Source organism: Procambarus clarkii, chromosome 12 (assembly GCF_040958095.1).
Source record: "Procambarus clarkii isolate CNS0578487 chromosome 12, FALCON_Pclarkii_2.0, whole genome shotgun sequence".
NCBI lineage: Eukaryota > Metazoa > Arthropoda > Malacostraca > Decapoda > Cambaridae > Procambarus > Procambarus clarkii.
The window spans coordinates 47,496,985-47,504,658 of record NC_091161.1 but is presented as its reverse complement, the minus strand read 5'-3'; the positions used below and the strand labels follow the sequence as shown (position 1 = coordinate 47,504,658).

General features: G+C 45.4%; 2 pseudogenes; both read right to left on the bottom strand.

Annotated features, from left to right (window-relative positions):
- The window catches only part of LOC138364048 (serine/threonine-protein phosphatase 6 regulatory ankyrin repeat subunit A-like), a 56,516-nt pseudogene that overhangs the window by 25,495 nt on the left and 23,347 nt on the right, over window positions 1-7,674 (bottom strand).
- Window positions 1,484-3,712, bottom strand: LOC138363925 (F-box/LRR-repeat protein 16-like; annotated as a pseudogene).

Below are 7,674 nucleotides of genomic sequence, written 5' to 3'. Positions count from 1 at the left end.
TAGTTATGGTATGACCATCCTCGCCGGCTCTACGTGTATTAATATAATAAGGTCATGTCACTGCTTAAAAACATCTCATTATTACACTAGTTAAGACTATACGTTCTTATTCAAGCCAGAAATAACTTAGGAAACTTTGTCAAAATTTTTAAGGAAATGTTTGGGCTGTAAGTTAAACATTCTCCGAAGGTATGTGGGGAGGGAGGGGGTGGGAGAGGAGGCTTCCTATCACATCCTTATATCATAGACGTGAGAGGTCGGCTCGTAAAACGCCTCAGTCTGCCCCTGTTCTAAGAGTAGCCTGGACTGGCCATTGGTGAGGGGCTCAGTCTATAAAATATTTCGCCATGCAACGTGCAACATGCAGCCCCGTGTTGATCCCCAGGTCAGCCTCCAGGATCACCTCACACGTTAACACTTGACTAGAACACTTAACTCCAGTAGAACAGCCACTGACTACAGTGACACCTGACTACAGTAACACACCTGAATACAGTAATACTGACGCTTGACTAAAGGTGTCAACACATTGGTCAACACACCAATGATCAACACCTGTCAACTCAAGCAAGGATGGAACAAATCTATATGTGAAAACAATTAATTAATCACAGTAAGAAATATCTCGCCCCCCATTCACCTTGCATCACGTGTTAGGTCTACCACGTGGTCTGAGCACAAAAACAAAACAAATAAACAAAACATGTAGCTGAGGTATACTATGAATTTAAATAACAAATTGATTCTCAATGTTCATGTTTAGTTATTTAATTATTAGTAGATTTTTACAAACAATGTCCTTAACGCATGAATGCCAAAACAAATAAATTATTTGTTCTCACTAATTAACAAATATTTGTTACTTGTTGATATATTTAACTTTGTTTCAACAAATTCAACATTAGCGTTAAATATTGAATGCTTTTGAAATCAAACTGAAGGACTTTTGTGTGTATACATATATATATCTCACAAATTATATATGTATATATATATATATATATATATATGTGTGTGTGTGTGTGTGTGTGTGTGTGTGTGTGTGTGTGTGTGTGTGTGTGTAGAAAACCAACAAGTACAGAGACCTAGAACGTTGTTACAGGTTCGTGCCGATAGGCTCTGAGACTCGGGCGCCTGGGGTAAATGTGCACTTAAGTTCTTAAAGGAGGGTGGGCGATGACCTCATTGGGAAAACTAAAGACTCAAGAGCGACCAGTTTCCTGTCATATATATATTATATATATATATTATATAATATATAATATATATATATATATATATATATATATATATGTATATATATATATAATATATTATATATACATATATATATATATATATATATATATATATATATGTATATATATATATATATATATATATATATATATATATATATATGTATATATATATATATATAATATATATATATATATATATATATATATATATATATATACCACATACTCTGAGCAATTATCAGCAAAAACAGATAATCGGAGGAAGTACTTCAGATTCTTAAGTTCACGAATTCAAGAAAGCAATATCTTAAGTTACTAAACAGTGATTCTGACTCGTCAACAGCCGTTGTTGGTAACTACCATTCTGCAAGGGTTCGGTAAATGAGGGCAGCACGTTTAACGGTCAATTTGGGCATGTGAAGAGAATGAGAGCAAGAACTATACGAACCTATATTGATAACGGCGTGATTGGTGAGTTCCCAGCAGGAGTGTAGCCGCAGGATTGAGAGTGTGGACGTTTGGCGGGGACTGAAGAAGGCGAGGGCGGCGTCCGTGACATGGTAGGCCTGAAGGTTGAGCTCGTACAGGGAGGGAAGGAGCTGAGCAATGGCTCCCACTGCTTCGTCAGCCACATTTATGCAGTCGGCCACAGATAGGGAGACGATGCGGGGATTGAGACACGCCCACAGCCCCGCCTCCGTCACGTCGTTGCAGCCTTGCAGCTCCAGCTGATAAACGCCGTTTAAATGATCCAAGAGAGTTTCCAGTCCTTTGTCGGATATGTTGGAGCAGCGGAGAGCCACCGAGCGCAGGGCTTTGGTGTGGTTGACGGCATAGTTTGCCACCAGGTCCATAAGGTCCTCGTCATTTGCACACATGAGGACAAGGGAATCAAATCCGCGCTTTTGCACCGACACATAGAAGCGTCGTCGCATGTCTGTGGTGAGCTCGACGTTGGTGTGACGCATCTCACGGCAGTTGAGGACAGGCCGTATGCCGTGCCAGAACCGTGGCTGGTAGAGCACCGTGCGCCATCTGAGGCACACCTGTGCCAGTACAGTCCTTTCGATGGGTGAAAAATACGTGAAAAATCTAGCTAGGAAGGCTTCGTCACGGATAAGTTCGTCCCATGAGAGATAGCGGTGTCCCCTCAGGATATGTGCTGGGGACCGCGAAGCCCTCAACGGCCGAGGCGAGCCTTGGTGACCGTTGAAAGGGATAGCGGGGCTGCCCAACGGGGGCCCGGGCATTCCGCCATTCCTCACCTTCCCCAGCAGGAAGCGACTGGGCTTCTCTGGGGGGACGGGCTTGTCCATCTTTGTCTTACCATTAACGAGTCCGCTTGAGGCGACAGTGTTTCCACACAGAACGTTAGCCACCTTCTCCATAACCCCACCTCGCCTCACCGAGCCCATCCTGCCCCCCTCCCGCCTCCACTGGTGCCGCCTGGTCCCAGGGGCGCCTCCCGCACCTCTCTCTCCCTACTGCGGGAGCGAAGCCCAAGACCCGTGATGCACTTAGACAACTCCACGCCCGCGCGCTCCACCACCTCCTGTGCTGTTAGGGACATGGGCGGATCCAATGCCGCCTGTACACGCCCGCTCCCACAAGCCGACACACCACCTCGCCGCTAGTGGGGTCTCACATTCATACCTGGCTGGAGCGGCTCACGGCTCCCCCTCACTACTCTCACTAACAAAAGCGAGCTTCCAGCAGCGGGTGATCTCCGAGCAGCAGTTGAGCTCCGAGCAGGGATTGAGCTCCGAGCAGCGGGTGAGTTCCAACGGACCAGTCAGGTAGGAGCTCCGAGCAGCGGATGGGACTGTCAGCACCACCACCATAACAGGAGACGGTAGTGGTGAGGAGGGCGTGTCAGCCCAGGCCGGGCCCGAGCATGACACAGGTGACACGGGGAAGTGTGGAGCAGCACGTAGCAGGAGGAGGCGGCAGGAGTGCGACACACACTCACACACATACACCACCAGCACTTCCAGCGGCTGGGACTCCAGGCCGCTGCGGCCCGTTCCCTGGCGGTCACACTGGTCACTGAAGCGGGGGCATGTCGTGCCCTGCGCCGGCTGCTGCTGCCCCGGGGGAGCCAGCGGTCAACACCACCAGTAGACTGTGGTGCCCGACACGAGCGAGTTAACGAGAGTGGCAGGCGCGCGTGCGACCCCTTGCCCTGCTGCCGGTCAACTGTCAGGCGGCGGCACCGGCACTCTGGTGCTGCTGGCACGCGCCACACGCCTTCGCCGCCACGCACACGCAACGCAACCACGCAAATACAAACAATGTAGATAGTTATACACGAGCCGCCACATACTGTGGGCAGCACCCCATGCCCATCCTGCGGGCGGTAGTGCACCGCATACCCATCATGTGGGCGGTAATGCACATCTTATGGGTGGTAGGGCACCCCATACCTATCCTGTGGGTGACAATGCACCGAAACCCATCCTGTGCAACATATTACAGATCCAAGAAGAGTAAGAGCAGAGAACCCACCGCCGACTCTATACATGAAGTCTTCCCAAAATGAGACAGATGTTGACAGAGTATGAGATGCTTCTAGGAGCTAATGACCACCACTTTATCATACTTGATAAAGTATTCACTACTAAAGGCCTGTGAAAAGCTCAGATTACTAGAAACAGAGGACAATAGAGTGGCACTAAAGAGAACCAGAAACGAATACCCCCGAGTTAGGAGAGAAGCTGAGAGGCAATTTGAAAATGGTATTGCTACAAAAAACTAAGGACCAGCCAAAGGTGTTCTAGAGCCATATAAGGAAAAAACAACAGTGCGAGACCATATACTCAGATTGAGGTAACAAGGGGAATTCTAACAGAAAATTATAATGAGGAATGTGAGGCACTTAAAAGATTTCAGGAGGTCTTTACAGTAGAACAAGTGTTATGTTCTACCTACGTCATGAGATGAAAGGCCAGAAAATAATGTTTGCTGATTCGAGTCACTTTGAACCAGCGAACAGATACCCCCAGCTGCGCACCTTACCCCTGCACCACGACATAGTGTAAGTTATACAACCTGGGATTCCACTGAATTCACAGGATTCTGGTTTGAGTCACCTCATTCCTCTAATTGATTTTGTAAACGATGGATGATAGTGTAGTTACTGTAGAAGCGGTAAGAAAGCACCTGGAGGAATTATAGATGTAACGAAGTTAGTGGGCCAGACTTAATCTCACCATGGCTGCTGAAGGAGATTGCAAAATGTCACCTATTATCTAACTTTTTAGATAAATCACTCGAGAAAGGATATCTCACAGTGTTACGGAAAGGTATTAGGACATTAATCCGGAGCACTCAGTAAGATAAAATTTGATTTAATCTTACAATATCGTACCAATAAATTTCGACGTAGTCAGTGCTCCACTCAGTGCAGCGACAGAAACATCAAATGCTCAGCTCGCGGTTCAGAGATATAAATGTTAGAAAAAGTGTTCCACTAGGGCAAGCAGTGTACAGTATTAGCTCGGCGTATGGGAGTCGCCCGAGGGAGTCGCGTGAAATTTGTCAACCTTGGATGGGAAGACACATTGCAATTCTCTCCATGGGCAACAGCGCTGGGTAGTGCCGAAATATAGTGTGATTAAGTCTTTATGAATGCGTTAGGGAATTAGGGAAGACAAACTAACTGGTGACGGTAGTGGATTGGCATGTGCATATATTGTACACACACACATTATATGTATATATATATATATATATATATAGAGAGAGAGAGAGAGAGAGAGAGAGAGAGAGAGAGAGAGAGAGAGAGAGAGAGAGAGAGAGAGAGAGAGAGAGAGAGAGAGAGAGAGAGAGAGAGAGGAGAGAGAGGAGAGAGAGAGTGAGAGGGAGAGAGAGAGAGAGAGAGAGAGAGAGAGAGAGAGAGAGAGAGAGAGAGAGGAGAGAGAGAGAGAGAGAGAGAGAGGAGAGAGAGGAGAGAGAGAGAGAGAGAGAGAGAGAGAGAGAGAGAGAGAGAGAGAGAGAGAGAGAGAGAGAGAGAGAGAGAGAGAGAGAGAGAGAGAGGAGAGAGAAGAGAGAGAGAGAGAGAGAGAGAGAGAGAGAGAGAGGAGAGAGAGGAGAGAGGAGAGAGGGAGAGAGGAGAGAGAGAGAGAGAGAGAGAGAGAGAGAGAGAGAGAGAGGAGAGAGAGAGAGAGAGAGAGGAGAGAGAGAGAGAGAGAGAGAGAGAGAGAGAGAGAGAGAGAGAGAGAGGGAGAGGGAGAGGGAGAGAGAGAGAGAGAGAGAGAGAGAGAGAGAGAGGAGAGAGAGAGAGAGAGAGAGAGAAGAGAGAGAGGAGAGAGAGAGAGAGAGAGGAGAGAGAGAGAGAGAGAGAGAGAGAGATTGATTTTGTCTTGGTATTACTTCATTTTCCCCGAAGATTTGCGGAAGTTTATAAAGAGTCAGGGGCACCTGACGACGGGCCTGGCAGGCGAGAACTGTTTCTGATAAGTACATAAGAGACCTCGAAGGTTTTTAATAGTATTACTACCATTACACATGTTGGTTTTACCACAGCAGCAGGTTAGATCCCAATCCCAGAAATGAGGGGAAAAAAAGGGCAAACTGGGTGTCAACATTTAAAAAAAAAAGTTGGATGCAATGCCAATTTCTGGGTGAGCTTCGGTGGCTTCCTGAAGCATCTGAAAGTGTGCCGGAACCTGGGGGATGGGGGGGGGAGAGAGGCGCAGGTATGTATGATTAACAATGTTATTAATTTATTCTTGTCTGCCACCTCTCCAGGAAAGCCACCCAGTGTCTGAAACAAAACACTTGTTTCCCTACCAGCGAAACGAGAAGCTGGCAGTGGCTTCTCGTTTGAAGCCACTAGCTGCTGTCTTCCTACGAGACCCCAGCCTCGAGAACCGCCTAAAGATTCTCACGAAACTTTCGAATCTATCGAAAATTCTCGAAATTACTGCCAGCTCGTTCACCTCACCTCCACACTTGTTTGGTGTGAAGATGGAGGTGGCCTGCGGTCAGCCGGCTGCCCCACCTTCCGTTCTGTTCTGATGGTACACGTGTGTCCGGTCTCCGTCGCCCTGGCTCCAGAGTCTGCTTTCATTTAAGTGATGGGTTTTTTGTCATTGTTGTCTGTACATTTTGGTGTACATCTGCCAGGAATTAAGAGTACTTGGAGCTGGATGTGCTCTAGGTTCTCTTCCCAGTGTACAATGGTGTGTGGAGAGAAAACAGCGCCTATAGCAAGCACTGAAATTGCGCCCGTCCAAACTTCTGACACCCATCTCTTGGGAAACTTTATCATAAAGTCAGCTAGAAAATATCAGTTAATTTATCTTTTGGATTTACAAATTGACACTACACGAGTTTAGTTTAGTTCATTTATTATGCACCCCAAGCCCATCCTGTGGGTGGAAGTGGAAAGGGTTACAGGACAAAATGGGCTCGAGGACTGAACCCTAAAGTTAGTTAAGCATGTAAGTTTTGATGAGCTTGTTACAAAATTCGATGCACATAGTCACATGAAAATTAAAACTGCACCTTCCTGGCTTTCACTGATGCCAAATTGATCTGTGATGTGAAGTCAGTTATTCTAGTTTCTTCTTTCTACGTTTGGTGCCTTCTTTTAATTACTTGCTTCTCTTTCTACATCTAGCAGAGCAAGAGCAGTCTACCTGGACTCATAAACGCTCTTGAATACGAAAGTATTAGTTTTAATTTGCTAAATGATCTCTCACAGCTGGCGATGGAAACTGCAATGGTTAGCATTATCTGAATAGCAATGTGAAGATTAGGGAAGACACTCTTATCTCGATACAGAACAATAAATTTGAGTTGATATGATCACGTTGAGATTAGTTACTATTACCAGACTTGATAGTAACGTTCAACAAACCAGAAGTGCTTTAATGCAGCTGCTGGCCATCAACAGCTGTATGAAGGGAAAATTAGTCTGTACATTTCGCCAAATTTTTCACACTTCTTTAGATCGTTAATGTTGGTGGCGGCACCGTAACAAATAAATAAAAATAAAATAAAATAAAATGTTTATTTAGGTAAAAATATATACATAGAAATTGAGTAACAATGTTGGATTTCTAGATAGAGCTACTACTTACTATGCCTAAAGCCACTAATACACACAGCGTTATGGGCAAGATATGGAAACAAACTTAGACTGAAACTTAAAACTAATTGAGATCAAAGCATAAATTGAATTGGAAAAAGGGGGGGGGGGAATTATAATAATTACATGATGGATGGAACACACAAATATTGCATTTAAAGGAAATAAATCCATGTTTGCTGATGATGCTAAGATAGTAGGGAAGATAAGAAACTTAGATGATAGTCATGCCCTTCAAAAAGACCTGGACAAAATAAGTTCATGGAGCGCCACTTGGCAAATGGAATTTAATGTGAATAAATGCCATGTTATGGAATGTAGAATAGGAGAACATAGACC